We start from the raw sequence: 21,295 nt of genomic DNA on the forward strand, positions 1-21,295 counted from the left end.
ATAGTTCCCACATTAGGTGCAATATGTTCCCCCACATTAGGTGCGGAGATACAGTATATTAACAAAAAGAAGGCGGCGCTCTAATCCCAAAATATATGTAATGAGGTGTGTGTTACTCACCCGGTGTGTGAGTGGGGGTCACACTGTGTGTGTACTCCCCCACAAACACCCTGGGTCCTCTTCAAACGTAAAATTTATCTCCCAGTCTCTGACACAAGGACATCCCTTTCAGGAGTGCGCAGGGTATTCCGGAAGACCCATAGGGAATCCGTAGCGAAAATAAAAACAAATATAGAAAAAGACCAGCGCTCAGAGTAGGAGAAATGGCAGAATAATTTCAGGTTGTCATAAGAAGCAGAGAAATGGTTCACTTACTTCACATGGGGGGAGTGTAAGACCAGGTCTCACATACTATCCCCCCTCCAGGAAAGCATATAGGTAATAACCAGGAGAAGTCCTCACAGGTAATAACCAACATTAGGTGCAGTATAATTCGCCACATTAGGTGCAGTACAGTTCCCTACAAAAGCAAAATAGACATGGAGGCCACCAGCATCTGGGGGTGCTACCTTCCTACTGGCAGGAAGAGGGGGTTAATTTGAGGGTACTACCTTCTTACTGGGGGGGGGTTAATCTGGGGGTACTACCATCCTACTGGGGGAGAGGGGGTTAATCTGGGGGTACTATCTTCCTACTCGGGGCCCCATATTAACCCCCTCCCCCCCCAGTAGGATGGTAGTACCCCCAGTTTAACCCCCTCCCCCCCTGTAGGAATGCAGTACCCCCCAGATTAACCCCCTCCCCCCAGACCCAGTAGGCAGGTTGAAATAACATTCACTCACTCAGTGCGGTAATCCTGCGAACCACGTACCGTCACGTCACGCTCTGGGGCCGGCGTCCTTGAATACAGTGTGACGTCCTGATGGTCATGTGACGGCAGTAACGCGCCGTCACATGACCGGACCAACTGAAGGTGAGCCAGAGCGGAGCGGGGCGGGGCACAAACAGGAGCAGGAGGCAGCGCTGTGCGGTGCGCCTGACGGACAGGCGCACCGCACAGCGGGGGAGCGGGGGTCTGGGCTGGTGAAGGACGGTCGGGCACAGATGGGGGGTGCTGCGGAGCATCTTGGTGTCACCCGGTGCGGGCCGCACCCGGGTCGCAACGCCACTGGATTAGGGTGTGCCTGGGCACACCCGGCACACCCCGTGCGCACGCCTATGAATATTGCTCTGTATTATCTGCTCAGTCTCAGTCAGATTCACAGACTGGGAAGAGGCGTTACCCAGCAGGCGTTACATCATTTGAAGCCATACAGGGGAGAACCTCCTCCTCTGCTACACACAGCCCAGAGCAATCCAGTGTGTGAGATGAGCTATGATTGGCTAAGGCTGCACCGCCCCCCTCAGCATTTCCTGCTTTTGGACTTCTGCAGGCCAGTAGAAGTCCAAAGTCTGCGTAAAAGATGGGGGAAATGTGCTCTGGACAAGTAGGGAGACACCTAGTGGCAGCTTTTTTAAACACAAATCATAGAAAACTTCATTTTTTAGAAAGTACATTAGAAAGATTTTTTATTCACCATAAGGAGTGTAATAGCAACAATTTGTTTTTATGAGAGTGCCCATTTAACTTTGTAGCCTAAAACAGTATAAGAGAAAAAAAAATAAAATGCATGAAAGTCTTTATGACTTTATATAACTGCTTTTTAAAGGTTATTACAGTTGTCAAGTTTTCTGAAAATGCATAGATTTTTAATTTGTAATATTTCCCATTTTTTGCTTTTCTTTTGTGTTTTTAAAAGAGTACTCTCATGCCCCAGCATTCTGAACATTTTGAGAACGCATGAAGCGAGTGGCCGTGATCGTGATGACATGGCCACGCCCACATGATGTCACACCACGTCACCTCCATTCATTTCTATGGGAGGGGGCGTGTCAGCTGTCATGCCCCTCCCATAGACATGAATAGTGGGGCATGCCATAACATCACGAGAGGCGTGGCCGTGGCATCAAGACCCCTGCCACCGGAACCCGGCATCTGTTTAGAACACTGGGTCCTGCTGGAGATCACGGTGGGCCCAATCAGACATCTTATATCATTTGGATAGGGGATAAGATATCTAGCAGCAGAGTACCTCTTTAAGACATTCATGTAGAAGCAGATGTGTGGTATGTATACCCTTGTTACATCTAGAACATTTTAAGTTGTTTTTTTCTTATAGATAAAATCTGGTATTAAAGGGGTACACCTGTGGAAAACTTTTTTTTTTTTTTTTAATCAACTGGAGCCAGAAAGTTAAACAGATTTATAAATTACTTCTATTAAAAAAAATCTTAATCCTTCCAGTACTTATTAGCTGCTGAATACTACAGAGGAAATTATTTTCTTTTTGGGACACAGTGCTCTGCTGAATCACGAGCACAGTGGTCTCTGCTGACATCTCTGTCCATTTTAGGAACTGAACAGAGCATTTTCTCCTACTCTGGGCAGTTCTTAAAATGGACAGAGATGTCAGCAGAGAGCACTGTGCTCGTGATGTCAGCAGAGAGCACTGTGTTCCAAAATGAAAAGAAATTCCTCTGTAGTATTCAGCAACTAATAAGTACTGGAAGTATTAAGATTTTTTATAGAAGTAATTTACAAATCTGTTTAACTTTCTGGCACCAGTTGATAAAAAAAAAAAAAAGTTTTCCCCCTGAGTACCCATTTAAGAGGCTTGCCAAACATTCGAACTTTGCCAGGCTCGGCTGGCACAAGCCTGGCAACAGCACTAATATAGCAGTAGGGACTACATGTCACATGGCATTTTGGTGCCTGAATGCATGATATGATGAAGAATTAACACTAAGCAAGGTACATTACCCCAGGTTATTGCTATCATTATTTGACATACAGCTGCCAGGCCAATCAGGAAACAGCATAGGGGTGGGTTTAAGAGGCTGATAAACCCTATGCACATCATTGTGGCAACTATCATAGAGAAAAAGCTGAGTATAGCGCACAGAAGAACTCACAGTGGAACTACTGATCCCAGAAAGCCTGGAACCTGGTGCCAATGGATTCCCCATCATCTACAGTTACACAGTGCAGTGAAAATGTCCTACCTAGACAGTCTGTTCCATCATTTTTGTCTTTGCTTCCCCCTAGTGCTAAGAAAAAGGATAGCAGTAGCCAAGAGGAGGAGTTGTGTGAGGACAATAGGCCTTTGGAGTGTGTTGCAGAGGGGGTGAAGGAAGCAGCGGCCATCCATAGCACTACTAAGCCTAGTCGTATATGGGATATTGTAAGCCATCCTGGTAGATATGTTAAGGGGGATCGAAGAGCCCATGATAAGACATCAGAAGTTTATACTGAGGTGTGGTGGGTTTATACTGAGGTGTGGTGGGAATGTTGAGGAGGAGTTTGATGATGAGAATGTCAGCAATGAAGAGTGGAGCTGAGGTAAGGCCAGACCATCAGTCAAACTTTCTAGACATAGACCTGCTGGTCTGATCAACTCAGGAGCAGGCGACATTACTGCATCTAGTACACCACTCCTGCTGGCTTCTACAACTACCACTAGTCCACCACTGCCTGCGATCCACTGGCTACTACAACTCTCCCAGTCCACCACTGCCTGCTGTCCTGTCCATTGGCTACTATAATTCCCACCAGTCTATAAATACCTGCTGTCATTACCACTGGCTACTTTAACTATTACAAATCTACCACTGGCTGCTGTCCTCTCCCCTGGCTACTACAACTCTCACCAGTCCACCACCGCCTGCTTCAGCTGGCTACTACAACTCCCACCAGTCTACCACTATATGATGTCCTGTCTGCTGGCTATTCCAACTATCATTAGTCCACCACTGCCTGTTGTCTACTTGATACAAGTACCACCAGTCCACCCCCTTGCTGCTGCTACTGCAAGCCAGTCCTACACGTACACAACCAATTATTCCTAAAAGGGATAATTTATTCGGCTTTGCAAACAAAACATTTTTTAGAAACATGTGGAAAAATCCATTGTGTCTTCCCTTTCCACACTCAAAACATATTGGTACTCCCAAAAAGGGAGAATTTTTGGAACGCTTGGAAAAAGCCATAGGAGGGATATTCAAAGAATTTAGCGCTACTTTTTTTTGCTTTAGCTGTGCCACATTTGCTTAAAATGTAGCGCACACTATTAGCACCGCATAGTCAGATATTTAGCACCTGATTTAGTGCCCTGTTAGCCAATTTTTTTTACAGGGGTATGGTTAGGGTGTGAATAGGCTCTTTGTGCTATATGCACCCTATTTTCAAAGGTTTAGCACCACTTTCTGGTGCACAGAGTGTTGCAGCTACTACCAAGTATACTTGGTGTTAAATGATTTGCTTTATGTGCTATTTGCCCCAAATTTTCAAAAGCCCAAACACACTTTTGAAAATGAGGCGCAGTTAACACTCTTTGCGGTACTAAATAAAGAGCCCTAAGAACACAAGTCTTTGAATAAACCCCCCTTTGTGTTTTCTGATACCTTTGTGTACGTTTTAATCCTGGCAGGTATCTGACAACAAAAAAGAATAATTTATGTACCTTTATATTAGTGTAAAAAGGCATACACAATACGCTAATGCAGTGTTTTTAAACAAGCTGTTAGTTACCACATGTTGCTGTAACTTTGACATTAATTTAACCTTAAAACCATTAAAAAAAAACATTTTAAAACTACTTGAATACATTCCTAGCATTGTTATACAGGGCTTTAGAGCTCTTAGGCAGTGTTATACACAAGTTTTGAGGCTTATTGCATTGTTCGGCTTGAATAGAACCTGTTTGCTATGAAACAAACTATTTTAAAAATTTTTAGCAAAAAATAATTTTGTTTTTCAAAGTTACAATCAGTATGAAGCCTTTTTATTGTGTTGCTTTCTCTTAAAGGGGTTTATCCAATCTTGTAGAGAAAAGGCACACACCTAAGACCACACCTGCGACTGAAACCAGGCTTCTATATATTTTCCCCATGTGAGATTTTCAGCAATATCCCATGAACTTAAGTGAGTGCATGGGGGCAGGGTTTTGTAAGGATCTAGCATGATCTGAAAGTCGATGTGAGTCGACGATTGCTGTATCGTTTTACATGATCCAATAAAAAAGTACCGGTTTTATTGCACTTGGAGTGCTAGCAATTTTTTATGTAAATTGCCTGCCATCTAGGCTATTCTGACCAACTTTTTAAGGCTCCTTTCACATTGCTGTTATGACAAGGCAGTGTGACGCCCGTCAAGGGAGCTGGGGAGAATAGCGGGAGAAAAAAATACTGCTTGCTCCGTCTTTTTCTCCCGCTTTTCCCATCAAAAAGCAACGGTGCCCGATGGACCCCATAATAGTAAATGGGAGCCGTCGGGACTCGTTAGTGACCCCATCATCATAAGAATGACCGTTTAAGGCAAAAAAAAAAAAAAGAAAGGGAGACTTTAATGGCTATTCATGACAGGACACAATGGCAGTGTGAAAGGGGCCTACGAAGTGCTCTGGACAGCTCAGACAGACCCCCCCCCCCCCCCCCCCCCAGTAGACAGGATAATTTGATCCCATGACCATCATCTAGACACAGGTGGAATCTTCAGAACACCCCTGTCTCTGCTTAGACCATTTTTAGGTGCCTAGCAGAAGAAGATTTGGTGTCATAGAGCCCATTACATGTCCTGCTGTTGATACCTGGCCATGTTGCCTTTGTTTGCCGTGGTGTCATGAACAAGAAACCTTGACCCCTACAGACTTGAACTGTATTGTCTTTAGGAATGAATCCAGGTTATGTTTGGGATCCAACGGTGGTCAGGTTACAGTATGGAGGCTTCATTGTGTGCACTTAAGTGCTCTCTTTGCTGTGGAAACACTGTTTTAGCTACTGGTGTGATGATCTGGGAGTCAGCGCTTGCAAAATTTTTTGACCCTTAGTAGTGATACATGGGACACTAACAACTTATTGATATGTACAAGAATCCTGTGGCCACGTGTTGCATCTAACGGCAGAACTTCCAACTGGCATTTTTTGGGGAGGGATAATGCTCACTAATAAACTGCAAATGTTTCCCAGGAATGTATTGACCAGATTGAAACACTTTCTTGGCCTGTCCGATCTCTTGCTTTATTGTCAATTGAGCATTTATGGTGAGCCAGTTTAGATGACCTATGAGGATCTAAAAGCATAGCTGCAACTGATTGGTTGATATGGGCAATCAGTCAACTTTTCCACTATACAGCTTTTGATAAATGTCCCCCATAAAGTTTTATTTGATTCCATCAACTCCATCTAATAAGGCTATATGAGGCATATTTTTTATTTCTATAATGCTTTTATTTATATGTAACAGAAATTGCCCTGACTGCCAAAGGGACAAATATCTGAAAGGATAAATTACATAGCCCCAAAGTTAAACACCACATAGAGTTGTGTATAATCTTAAGAATATATGACCATAACCAAATCTCCTATTCATTTAAAAAAAATTTTCACCATGTGGCAAAGCATAAAGTGTTGACAAGTTCATCTTACATTCCAGAAATCAGTGTGTATATCATGAAGAAAATGTATAACATACATCCGGTCCTTGACAATCAGATATATGATCTTCCAAAGATAAAACTTACAGTCTTGATCAATAAAAAGGTGGCTAACAGTCTCAACAAAACTCTTGTACACCTGTATCCAATTGTTGTTTCACATAGTCAGCAATTCACAAAAGGCATGCTAATTTCTTTTTACAAAAAAAAAAGTTTGAATAGATAAAAAAAAAAACAATACAATACAGAAAGCACAGGCTTAATGGATTTTTTTTGATTTTCTAGATAAAAGTCTATTATATGATCAGTCATAATTAATTACAATACAAATACAGAAATACGTGTTTACTGACATAAAGACAGATTTTTGTTTTGTTTTTTATAACATACAGGTCAGAGACGTAACTTGTAGCTTCTGGACCCTGTTGCAAAATCTTCAACGGGGCCCCATATGCCAATTATAATACTGGTCTCTTATGGTGTGGATGCGCTTTGGGGCCCCTTAGGCACCAGGGCCCCGATGCAACTACTACCTCTTCTACCTCTATAACTACGCCCCTGCAGGCCACTATAAAGGGAATCTGTCATCTTTATCACCCGCACTAACCTGTTGGTACAGGGTTATAGTGTGGGTGATATTGATGACAATTATACTTACAGATCTTTTGTTCATGGCTCTGTTCTTCTGTAATCCCCATTCTTCCGGATATGATAATGAGGAGCTTGGAGCACAGTGACGTCCGGCATTCTGGAGATCTGTGCATACTGGCTTCTTCATTGTAATGCCTCCTCCCCCTGTGCTGAGCCTTCTATGCTGCAGAATGGAGCTCCACTCTGCAGCATAACGGCTTTCCTCCGCATGCACAATAGCCACAGACACAGCCGCGAAATTCAATGCTAAAAAAAAAAACATGTAAAAAACTTTACTCAAGGACCTATGATGAATTCCCACTAATTACTCCACTCTGTATGGGTAGTATTTCTTGCGGTAGCAGATTGTTTATTGAGGTACAATAAAAATGAGTCAAATATTCTAAAGAATCCCAACTAATATGGCAACCTCTAAAAACTACTTAGTATACAAAAGGTCCCCCCCCCCCCTTGCACCCACACACAATATAAATACTTTGGTTTAACAGGTAGGGAGGCGCCATGTTTTTTACTAAATATAATAATTTATCTGAAATAGGATTCTAGTGGTTTAAATAATAATAAAATGCTTTTATGAATGTCATAGACATGACCCATTCGAAATCTACATGCCTTTGTGGGTCTACTAGCTTCCTGGTCTACCCCACTCTGCAATCTGGCTATCTATACCCACTTCTACTGCATGCTGTCCTTTCCTACCCAGTTTTCAGTGCCCTGTCCTTCTCTGCTCCTCCCTTCCATAGCAGTAGGGAAATCCTGGCCAAGTCCTTTTTGGTGGTAGTTTTTTCCTCTCTAGTCAGTAAGGCAGCCATAGGTGTAATTTATCCTCCAGCAGCCTCTATTTTTGACCATCAGACCGTCCCTCAGAATGTTCCTACCATACACACGATTAGCAGGGGGCAGATGTGCCCAAGGTCCTTAGGGATGTCCATTCCTTCATGTTCAGCCCATGCTTCAAGGTCCGCCCACAGACACATAAAAAGGCCTCCCAAAAATTAATGATTGGTTGCTATGGGCAACTGGTCAACTTTTACTCAACACAGGCTTTGATAAATCTCCCCCATAGATATTAGTAAAGAGAAGAACAAAAACATTACTGTAAGCGAACAGTGTTGGAAAGCACTATGATTGATAACATTGTATATAAAAAAAAAACAATCCTGAAAGTTCCCTTTTAGGCTAGTCTACTAGTGACTAAGTTTAGTCCCTTTACATTGTAAACTGTGATTTTGTGAATTTTTTTATTCTTTTATTCCCGGAAAATAACAGTAAACATTTGGGTATGGATCAAACTTACTACCTAGTAGACAATGTTCAGTCCATTAAACTCACTGGGCCTAGTCTTTGTATGCTGTGGACCTTTCTCCCAGTTTGCCAAAGTTTACCCTGAACATAGTGCCCTATATTAGTGTAAACACAACCTTGTTTTTGAAGGCATTCACACTAGTTCTTGTTCTGGGTCACTGACAGAATATGAAGTTGGGTCAAATGTGTTCAGAAGGGAAGATTTGGAATATTTGACTATTATGTCTGACTCTAATTTATTTACTGTTTTTGCCACAGTGCTACCATCTTGAACTGCATCCAACCTATTACATTTAGTCTACAGTTGTGAACACTTGCTAGTTTTCATGTCGTCTGAGTACTTTCATAACCTGAGCTGCCCCTTAGCTTGTCTGAATCTCATGGTGCTTTAGAGGGAATCCGTCAACTGCAATTCATGTTCCAAACTGCTTTGGTACCTTTCATCTATCTGTCTGTGCTTCCATGTACAAAAATGTTTTTATTCTCCGGTTCAATGAGGCATTCCTAAGCCCCTGAATTGCTGAGGCTGGAACTCTTTCTCATTCCCCCTCCCATTCCTGTTCCTCCTTGATTAACAGTTAGCTTGAGGCTGAGCCCTGTTTCCAAATATTGTACCTGTCCATAATATATTTTTAAAATACTGGTTATTAGATCATTTAGTATAAACCAATGTCATAATCCCATGGAAATTTGAACAACTGACTGTTATCAGAAACCATTGTGATCTCCAACAACGTAACTGGCATTTCCAATATTACAACGGGCATCTCTGCATACATTCAGGTCTGCATGTTACTATTGAGTGCGAGAACCAGGAGGCGCGCACGTTCACAGGAGAGGAGCGACATCGCCAGCATATTATCATTATTATAGCTCTGTGTGCAGCCCCACGCTTCTGACACTAGGTCTGCATCGGTGTCTGTAGCATCGCTTGTCCGGCTGCAAGAACCAGAAGATCCACGCTGATACAACTAGGTATGCACCAATAATCTGCACATCACATACCCAGCAGCAAGAACCAGGAGAACGGCAATTGGGTGAGTGGTACGCTATACCACCCACGTTCTTGATAGACTTATTATACAGACTTGCTATTGTTATACTACTACCTCAGTCAGGGAACGTTGCAGGCAATATTGGGATGGACAATTAAACTGGTTCACTATTTTTATCATTCATCATTTTTATTATTCAGCATTTTATACCATTTATCTTATCGTATCCATTTGTATATATTGATTGCCTCCCACCAGCAAGGGCCCTGTTGGGGGGAAACATTGTGTAATGTTGACAAATATATCCTTTTAATTATCTTTATAAAATATTTGCCATGTGATCAGATCTTGAGCACTAGTTACATTTGTTATTTTTAGTCTGCAATTTTATATACTGGCATTAGACGTTATACTTTTTTTTAACCCCTTAAAGGGGTACTCTGCTGGAAAAAAATGTTTTTTAAATCAATTGATGCCAGAAAGTTAAACATATTTGTAAATCATGATATCCATGAAGAGAAATGAAAACATCGGCACTCACCAGTGTGGCTGCAGGGTCTTCTTTATTGAGACATACTCACATGCGGGGTACAGAAGAGAGGGGAGTGGGGGGACAAGTGGTGGCGACCGAGCCCTAGTTTCGCACACTTGGTGTGCTTCGTCCGTCCTCCAGGGATGGTGAGGATAAAGATTTTACCATATATAGCTTGTTGCCAAGTGTTATATGTGGTAAAACCTAGTGCTTGGTTCCCTCTAAGGAGTTAAAAGACATAACGCTTTTTTTCCCATTTACAGACTCATATTAGGGCTTGTTTTTTTGCGCTACCAATTTTACTTTGTAATCACACTTTTGATTTCACCATAAAATTTGCTATGCAAAAAAAAATAAAAAATTGTAATAATTGAAATAAGAAACCAGCAATTTAGCAAACGTTGCTTTTTTTATTTTTACGGAGTGCACTTTAAGGTAAAAATAATATGTTATTTATTCTGTGGGTCAATTTGATTAAAACAATACCCATGTTTGCGTTGCATTTCTATTATTGAACTACTTTAAAAAAAATCTAACTTTTTAAAGAAAATAAATATGTTTAATATTGCTGTATTTTGACCTTTAACTTTTTAATTTATCCATATAAAGGGTTAATTTTTTTTATTCTGTGATCTGAAGTTTGTGTTGGTGCCATTTTTGCACATATGACTTTTTCATCAGTTTTTATTAAATTTTTTTTCTGGGATGTGCTGTTCCTAAAAATCAGCAGTTTTGGAATTTGGTATTTTTTGTTTAGACCTTTTACTGCACAGATTAAAAAATATAATTTTTAAATAGTTCAGACATTTCCGCATACAGTGATACCAAATATCTTTTCTCTTTTTAATATTTTAATGTATCAAATGGGAAAAGGCTTTTTTTGTACACTTTTTAGATTTTTACATGCTAAATTCAGACTCCTAACACTGAATATGCTTTAGTCAGTGTCAAAGGGGTACTCCGGTGGAATTATTATTTTTTTTAAATCAACTGTTGCCAGAAAGTTAAACAGATTTGGAAATTACTTCTATTAAAAAATCTTAATCCTTCCATTACTTATTGGCAGCTGTATACTACAGAGAAAATTATTTTCTTTTTGGATTTCTTTTCTGTCATGACCACAGTGCTCTCTGCTGACACCTCTGTCCATGTCGGGAACTGTCCAGAGCAGGAGAAAATCCCCATAGCAAACATATGCTGCTCTGGACAGTTCCAAAAATGAACAGAGATGTCAACAGAGAGCACTGTGGCCATGACAGAAAAGAAATCCCAAAAGAAAAGAATGTCCTCTGTAGTATACAGCCGCTAATAAGTACTGGAAGGATTAAGAATTTTTAATAGAAGTACTTTACAAATCTTGTTAAACACACAGCGTGGACGTGTTGGCCGCATGAGGAGACCATATAGTGACTGAATGACACAGCTTGGATGTGGCTGAAGCATGAGGAGACCAAATGGTGGCTAAATGACACAGCGTGAAGGTGTTAGTCGCATGAGGAGACCAGATTAAAAGATTAATTTTGAAATTTCAATTGAAGATTTATGGTAGCTAGTGTTATCATAAAAAAAATTTTAGGCCCAGGCCCAGCAGCATCAGTAAACCATATATTGGCTGCATGACACAGCTTGGATGTGGCTGAAGCATGAGGAGATCATATAGTGGCTGAATGACACAACGTAGAGGTGTTGGCAGCATTAGACCCTATAGTGACTAAATGGCACAGCGTGGAGGTTTTGGCAGCATGAGGAGACCATATAGTGGCTGAATGACACAGCTTGGATGTGGCTGAAGCATGAGGAGACCATATGGTGGCTAAATGACACAGCGTGGATGTGTTGGTCGCATGAGGAGACCATATAGTGGCTGAATGACACAGCACGGAGGTGTTGGCAGTATTAGGACACCATATAGGAGCTGAATGACACAGCGTGGAGGTGTTGGAGCATGAGGAGACCATATAGTTGCTGAATGACACAGCCTGGAGCTGGCAGCAGCATGAGTAGACACTAGGGCTTCACAATCCTTAAGATTAAAAGATTAATGTTGAAATTTCAATTGAAGATTTATGGTGGCTAGTGTTACCATAAAAAAATGTAAGGCCCAGGCCCAGCAGCATCAGTAAACCATATATTGGCTGAATGACACAGCTTGGAGGTGGCTGAAGCATGAGGAGACCATATAGTGTCTGAATGGCACAGCCTGGAGTTGGCTGAAGCATGAGGAGACCATTGAAATTTAAGATTTTTTTTATTTAAATTTAAGATTTTGGAATTTAAATTGAGGATTTTGGAATTTAAATTTCAACTCCCAAGTTTTAGTGCCCCGGGCCCTGTCGTGTGGGAACAAAGGACCAAATCAAACAAGGAGTCACATGTCACGTGTCAGCACAATGACAGAGAACGGAGGTGGCATCAGTATGAGGGGACCAAATAGTGGCTGAATGACTGCCTGGAGTTTGTGGCAGCATGAAGAGGCCATATAGTGTCTGAATGGCACATCCTGGAGCTGGAAGCAGCATGAGTAGACACTAGGGTTTCACAATCCCTAAGATTAAAAGATGAATTTTGAAATTTAAACTGAATATTTATGGTAGCTAGTGCTACCATAATTTTTTTTAGGCCCAGACCCAGCAGCATCAGTAAACTATATATTGGCTGAATGACACAGCCTGGAGGTGGCCGAATCATGAGGAGACCCTATAGTGGCAGAATCGCACAGCCTAAAGGTGGCCGAATCATGAGGAGACCCTACAGTGTCAGAATGGCACAGCCTGGAGGTGGCTGAAGCATGAGGAGACCATTGACATTTAAGATTTTTAAATTTAAATTGAGGGTTTTGAAATAGAAATTTTAACTCCTAAGTTTTAGTGCCCTGGGCCCCGGCGTGTGGGTACAAAGGACCTAATCAAACAAGGAGTCACATGGCATCACAATGACAGAGCCAGGAGGTGGCATCAGTATGAAGAGAACATATAGTGGCTGAATGACTGCCTGGAGTTTGTGGCAGCATGGGGGGACCATATGGTGGCTGAATGACACAGCCTAGAGTTGGCTGAATCATGAGACCATATAGTGGCTGAAGCATGAGGAGATCATTGAAATTGAGGATTTTGAAATTGAAATTGAGGATTTTGAAATTGAAATTTTAACTCCCAAGTTTTAGTGCCCTGGCCCCAGCGTATGGGTACAAAGGACCAAATTTAAAAAGGAGTCACATGGCGTCACAATGACAGAGCCTGGAGATGGCATCAGTATGAGGAGGCCATATAGTGGTTGAATGACTGCCTGGAGTTTGTGGCAGCATGGGGAGACCATATGGTGGTGGAATGACACAGACTGGATTTGGCTGAATCATGAGACCATATAGTGGATGAATTGCACATCCTGGAGGTGGCTGAAGCATGAGGAGACCATTGAAATTTAGGATTTTTAAATTTAAGATTTTGAAACTGAAATTGAGGATTTTTAAATTCAAATTTTAACTCCCAAGTTTTAGCGTCCCGGGCCCCGGCGTGTGGGTACAAAGGACCAAAAGCAGTTACATGGCAGCACAATAAGAGAGCCCTGAGGTGGCAGCAACAGCATGAGGGCCATGCCAACTGATGTTTGAGTCTGAGGAACCCACCGAATGTTGAATGGGGGTGTCGGATGTCACTTTGGATGAAGTGGATGACCGAGTGAACTGATCAATCACGGCTGCTGGGTTACTGGTCGAGACACGACTTCTAGCTGACACTGGGAGCTCAGACCTCTCGCTGCGACTCCGGCCACCACATGCCCCTACTCTGCTGTGACCTCTGCCTTTGCCTGATGAATTTAGGCCTCTGCCACTCCACTGTGCACGTCCTGGCACTACTCTGCTTGACATACTTGTTGCGTATATGAGGGGAGTACAATACGCTTCACTACGCTTAAAACAGTATTTGTCTAGAACAGCAGCAGGTGTGTACTATTGGCTGTCCTTTCACAGTATATAGGCCCCTTGACAGATTAAAAGGTACAAACTAGTAAACTATTTAGATGTAGGTATGTTGTATGCACTTATGAGGGCAGAGTATGCTTAAAAATGCTTATTTTTACCTGTATCCCAGAATCCAAAATTCCTTTATAATCAGAAAATGTCAGAATACCACCTGACATTCAAAATAAGAAAATTATACGTATATTCTCTGAAGAAAAGAATCCTTCATTAGATGACAATATGAGTATTATGTGTTCCAGTGACATTAGCTCATCGGAGGAACAGGAAAACATGATACAACTTAATTCTGCAACTGAAGAATAGAAAAAAAGAATGAATGACTTAAAGCCTACTGGAACTGAGGAACTTCAAAATGGTAAATCTACCACCTGGGGTAGTCAGTCAATTGCAACAGCAGGTGGTCAGTGTCCACAGTTCCCTGTTTCTACTAGTCCTTGGCAATATTCCTTTTATTACTGGTATCAAAATGGCAATAATGCTGGGAGAGTAACTCAAGAATACCCACATGTTTCCTACAATACACAGTCAACCAATCCTTATAATCAGTCATCTGCATTTGCAGTGCCAAATTCCTATAATACGAACCAGCCTTGCTCTGATTTCAATGGACAGATTCAAGCACAGATGTATTCAGTTTCTGGCCCCTTTGGGGCCAATTTGCCATACAATTATGCAGATCCATCCTCTTTTTAAAATCAGAATCCAGTGCCAAATCCATACTCTTATAGTTCTACTGGAAATATAGGCTGGCCTTGGAGTTCTTAGCAATAATGAAGAAAACACAATGAAAGATGAAACAAGATGAAACGAGACGATGATCTCTAGATTCCATATCTGAATTTTTAATTGCAAAAAAATTGCAGTTGACTACTTGCAGTAGTACTATTTATGCCAATGACATTTGTAAGTTTTCTGGCACATTTCTTAACTGTGGTAACTTTTTTGTATGTTTTTGCATTATATTATCTAAAGTTTATATTATCTCCAGTATTTCATTTTTATAAGCAAAATACTTATTTTTACATATTTGTCCAATTTTTATACAAGAGTTTTCCTCAGGGCACTTGCTTAAAGTGTCTACAACTATTTTTATATATTTGTTTGTTAGGAGTCACAATATATGATTGTGTTGTTTTGTAATTGTTATTTATATTTGAAAGATTTTGTGATTTAAATAATTGTTTGTTTGCTGTCTTGTATTAGAAAACTGAATTGACACTTTTCTTAAGAGAAAAATGAAGTCAGCACCTTTATCATCTGTTGAGCAGCGAAAAGTGAAATAGTTAGTATAAAAAAACATGCCCTTTGAAAAAGTTTGGGGAATTTGGTGTTCCCCAACAAAGGGAAAAAAAATACGTATTTTTGCACAACACCAGCAGTACACAGCAGTGCTGCAGCACATAGTCGCTGTGTAATAAACCCACAATTGTACTCACTCACAGACTATTCGGAATGGACTGCTGGGTATGTATTATACTGTCTGCAGACTAGTATAACCAGCAGACCATTTATTGTGGAACAAAGAGGGCAGAAAAATGTGCTACAGTATGCTTAAAAAAAAGTATTTTTGTAAAACACCAGCCGGTGATTACTTTTTCCTGGACTTTCAAAGTATCTAGGCCCTTAACAGATTACCAGGTACAAAATAGTACACTACTTAAATGTACATATGTGGTATGCACTTACGAGGGCAGAAAAATGCGCTACAGTACACTTAAAAACGTATTTTAGTAAAGCACCAGCTGGTGATTACTTTTGCCTGGACTTTCACAGTATCTAGGCCCTTGACAGATTAACAGGTAAAAAATAGTACACTGCTTAAATGTACGTATGTGGTATGCACCTATGAGGGCAGAAAAATGCGCTACAGTACACTTAAAAAAGTATCTGAGTACAAAACCAGCCAGTGAGTACTTTTGCCTAAACTTTCACAGTATCTAGGCCCTTGACAGATTAACAGGTACAAAATAGTACACTACTTAGATGTAGGTATGTGGCATGCACTTATAAGGGCAGAAAAATGCACTACAGTACACTTAAAAAAGTATCTGAGTAAAAACAACAGCCAGTGAGTATTTTTGCCTGGACTTTTACAGTATCTAGGCCCTTGACAGATTAACAAGTACAAAATAGTACACTACTTAGATGTAGGTATGTGGTATGCACTTATGAGGGCAGAAAAATGTGCTACAGTACGCTTAATAAACGTATTGGAGGAAAACACCAGCTGGTGATTACTTTTGTCTGTCCTTTCACAGTATGTAGGCCCTTGACAGATTAACAGGTACAAAACAGTACACTACTAGATGTAGGTATGTGGTATGCACTTATCAGGGCAGAAAAATATGCTATGGTATGTTTAACCCCTTAAGGACCCAGCCATTTTACACCTTAGGACCTGGACATTTTTTACACATCTGACCACTGTCACTTTAAACATTAATAACTCTGGAATGCTTTTAGTTATCATTCTGATTCCGAGATTGTTTTTTCGTGACATATTCTACTTTAACATAGTGGTAAAATTTTGGGGTAACTTGCATCCTTTCTTGGTGAAAAATCCCAAAATTTGATGAAAAATTAGAAAATTTAGCATTTTTCTAACTTTGAAGCTCTCTGCTTATAAGGAAAATGGGTATTCCAAATATTTTTTTATTTTATTCACATATACAATATGTCTACTTTATGTTTGAATCATAAAATTGATGTGTTTTTACTTTTGGAAGACACCAGAGGGCTTCAAAGTTCAGCAGCAATTTTCCAATTTTTCACAAAATTTTCAAACTCACTATTTTTCAGGGACCAGTTCAGGTTTGAAGTGGATTTGAAGGGTCTTCATATTAGAAATACCCCATAAAAGACCCCATTATAAAAACTGCACCCCCCAAAGTATTCAAAATGATATTCAGTCAGCATTTTAACCCTTTAGGTGTTTCACAGGAATAGCAGCAAAGTGAAGGAGAAAATTCACAATCTTCATTTTTTACACTCGCATTTTCTTGTAGACCCAATTTTTGAATTTTTACAAGGGGTAAAAGGAGAAAATTTATACTTGTATTTGTAGCCCAATTTCTCTTGAGTAAGCACATACCTCATATGTCTATGTAAAGTGTTCGGCGGGCGCAGTAGAGGGCTCAGAAGGGAAGGAGCGACAAGGAGATTTTGGAGAGTACATTTTTCAGAAATGGTTTTTGGGGGGCATGTTGCATTTAGGAAGCCCCTATGGTGCCAGAACAGCAAAAAAAAAACACATGCCATACCATTTTGGAAACTAGACCCCTTGAGGAACGTAACAAGGAATTAAGTGAGCCTTAATACCCCACAGGTGTTTTACGACTTTTGCATATGTAAAAAAAAATAAATGTGTGTTTCCCCCCAAATTTCACATTTTTGCAAGGGTTAATAGCAGAAAATACCCCCCAAAATTTGTAACCCCATCTCTTCTGAGTATGGAGGTACCCCATAAGTTGACCTGAAGTGCACTACGGGCGAACTACAATGCTCAGAAGAGAAGGAGTCATATTTGGCTTTTTGAGAGCAAATTTTGCTCGGGGGCATGTCGCATTTAGGAAGCCCCTATGGTGCCAGGACAGCAAAAAAAAAAACACATGGCATACCATTTTGGAAACTAGTCCCCTTGAGGAACATAACAAGGGGTACAGTGAGCATTTTTAATTTGCACAGCCCACTGTTCCAAAGATCCGTCAGACACCAGTGGGGTGTAAATTCTCACTGCGCCCCTCATTACATTCCGTGAGGGGTTTAGTTTCCAAAATGGGGTCACATGTGGGGTTTTGTTTTTTTTGCGTTTGTCAAAACCGCTGTAACAATCAGCCACCCCTGTGCAAATCACCTCAAATGTACATGGCGCACTCTCCCTTCTGGGCCTTGTTGTGCGCCCCCAGAGCACTTTGCGCCCACATATGGGGTATCTCCGTAGTCGGGAGAAATTGCATTACAAATTTTGGGGGGCTTTTTTCCCTTTTACCTCTTGTCAAAATGAAAAGTATAGGGCAACACAAGCATGTTAGTGTAAAAAATTTTTTTTTACACTAACATGCTGGTGTAGACCCCAACTTCCCCTTTTCATAAGGGGTGAAAGGAGAAAAAGCCCCCCAAAATTTGTTAGGCAATTTCTCCCGAGTACGGCGATACCCCATATGTGGCCCTAAACTGTTGCCTTGAAATACGACAGGGCTCCAAAGTGAGAGCGCCATGTGCATTTGAGGCCTGAATTAGGGATTTGCATAGGGGTATTCGACACCAGCGATTCCCAAACAGGGTGCCTCCAGCTGTTGCAAAACTCCCAGCATGCTTTTCAACGGCTGTCCGGCAATACTGGGAGTTGTTGTTTTGCAACAGCTGGAGGCTCCATTTTGGAAACAGTGGCGTACCAGACGTTTTTCATTTTTATTGGGGAGGGGGGCTGAGTAGGGGTATGTGAATATGTAGTGTTTTTTACTTATTTTATTTTGTGTTAGTGTAGTGTAGTGTTTTTAGAGTACAGTCACACGGGCGCGGGATTACAGCGAGTTTCCCGCTGCGAGTTTGAGTTTGAGCTGTCTGTGACAGCCGGGATCATGCAAAATTACCGGGCGGTCGGGTCCCAGAGACCTGATCAGCCCGGTATCGCCGCAGATCGCAGGGGTGATTTCCCTAGTGATTTGAGTGCATGGCCCCCCTTGGTGTTTGCCCTGGATGCCTGCTGAAGCATTTCAGCAGGCATTCGCTTCCGATCTCTGCCCGGGGCGCGGCAGAGACCGGAGAAACACCAGGACGTACTAGTACATCCTGGGTCCTTAAAGCCCAGGGTGCCAGGACGTTCTAGTACGTCCTGGGTCCTTAAGGGGTTAAAAAACCTCACAACACCACCAGTACACAACAGTGCTGCAGCACACAGACGCTGTGTACTTAACACAAAATTGCACTCCTTCCCAGACTATTAGGAATGAACTGCTGGGTATGTATTATACCGTCTACAGACTAATATAACCAGCAGACCATTTGTGGTGGAACAAACAGGGCAAACAAATGCGCTACAGTACGCTTAAAAAAAAACGTATTGGAGTAAAACACCAGCCGATGATTACTTTTGGCTGTCCTTTCACAGTATGTAGGCCCTTGACAGATTAACAGGTACAAAATAGTACACTAATTAGATGTAGGTATGTGGTATTCACTTATGAGGGCAGAAAAATGCGCTACAGTACACTTAATAAACGTATTGGAGTAAAAGACAAGCCGGTGATTACTTTTGGCTGTCCTTTCACAGTATGTAGGCCCCTGACAGATTAACAGGTACAAAATAGTACACCACTTAGATGTGGGCATGTGGTATTCACTTATGAGGTCACTGTGTTAGTCACTCTCAAATACTATTAGGAATGGACTGCTGGGTATGGATTATACCATCTACAGACTAGTATAACCAGCAAACCAGTTGTTGTGGAACAAAGACACAGATTTGCCCTAAAAAATTATTTATCCCTCCTGTGAAAATGTTTCTGCAGCTGAGGCAACACACAGCTCTCTGCCCCTCTCTGTAATACAATGCTGTTCATAGTGACTGAGAGGTTAATTTCTGCAGTAAGAATTAATTTCTGTGCAAATACGCTGTGCTCTGTGTCCAACAGAAGGCTGAGGTGACTAGGAGGTGAAACGCTGCTGCAACAAGCTTTTCTGTGTAACACACACACAGCGATGTCTGTACTATCTCTATGCAGTGTAATGAATGATATGACGAGCCGCAAAATGACTGCCGAATATATAGGGCTGTGACATCACAGGGGTGACTGGCTGCTGATTCAGGGTCATCCCGCCTACTTCCCTTCCTGCCTTGCCTTTCCGCCTTCCCAACGTTCCTTGTCCCATGTACTGACATGTGGATCCGCCATTTTAGATGCCCTGGGGTCTGGACCGCAGTAAATGGAGTTTAATGAAGCAATTTGCGTGATAGAATTGCGGCGATATTCGCATTCGTTGCAAATCGACTATTTCATGAAACGAATGTAACGAATTTGGATTCGTCAGCTTCCATTCGCTTATCTTTATACAACATATCAAACATAAATATCATACAGTAACCAAATAATATCCCTCGTAGGCATAACTTGCCCAAGAGTTATTGACATTTGAGTTAAATGATTTTAATGTTTTATAGGGGAAGGACTGCAGCCAATGCCATTTCCTAACTATTCTTTAAAATGAACTTACTTGAATCTAACCCAGCTAGAATACTAGTTAATATCTGGGCATAGTGTCCATAGTGTCCTACACAGTGTGAGCTGTCTGATACCATATCTCCCTTTTACATAAACGATGCATACTCCACCTGGAGGTCTCCAAAATCTAACGTTTAATATGACTTAATGTTTTAATCGAATGTTATGTAAAGATATGCTTTGTTCAGCTCTCCTGCAGAACATGGCAGAGTAGACCCAGCATACATACCGCTTTGATGTTGTAAATTCGCCGCCCCCAATTAGTACTATGCTGCTTATGGATAACATTTATAGTCATTCTCTCATAATAGAACTTCCCCTTATCCATCCATTTTCAAACAAAGGTTATTTTATAGCTATCATAAGAGATTAGGGTCCCTAGCATTTGCAGTATTTCTTCTATAATGATTTAGTTAAAAGGGCTTCACTGTGATAGCTCTCCAACTTTGTTCCTTCCTGTATATCACTGTTCAGGGTCAAAAGCTGGAAAAAGGGCTGGTCCCAGAGGCCTAACATATTTCACCAGTGGAGACTCTGGCTTTTCACTTCTCCTTCTCTCCTCATCACTTTATGCTTAAAGAATAACAGATGTGGAAACATTTAGAAGAGAACTAATTGAATTTCATAGAACACAATTTAGCATTGTTCAAGGAAGTACCTAAATCAACAGCACATTTTTTTAAGTGTCCGATGTCGCCTAATTAGAACACCAAACGTGTGACTAATTGGCCACCATTATACTAAAAGTTTGGCCACAGATGAGCTGCTGCCTATTGTCACGATGCCGGCTGGCAGGTAGTGGATCCTCTGTGCCAGAGAGGGATTGGCGTGGACCGTGCTAGAGGATCGGTTCTAAGTCACTACTGGTTTTCACCAGAGCCCGCCGCAAAGCGGGATGGTCTTGCTGCGGCGGTAGTGACCAGGTCGTATCCCCTAGCAACGGCTCAACCTCTCTGGCTGCTGAAGATAGGCGCGGTACAAGGGAGTAGACAGAAGCAAGGTCGGACGTAGCAGAAGGTCGGGGCAGGCAGCAAGGATCGTAGTCAGGGGCAACGGCAGAAGGTCTGGAATCACAGGCA

This window comes from Hyla sarda, chromosome 3, assembly GCF_029499605.1.
Source record: "Hyla sarda isolate aHylSar1 chromosome 3, aHylSar1.hap1, whole genome shotgun sequence".
NCBI classification, from domain to species: Eukaryota; Metazoa; Chordata; class Amphibia; order Anura; family Hylidae; genus Hyla; species Hyla sarda.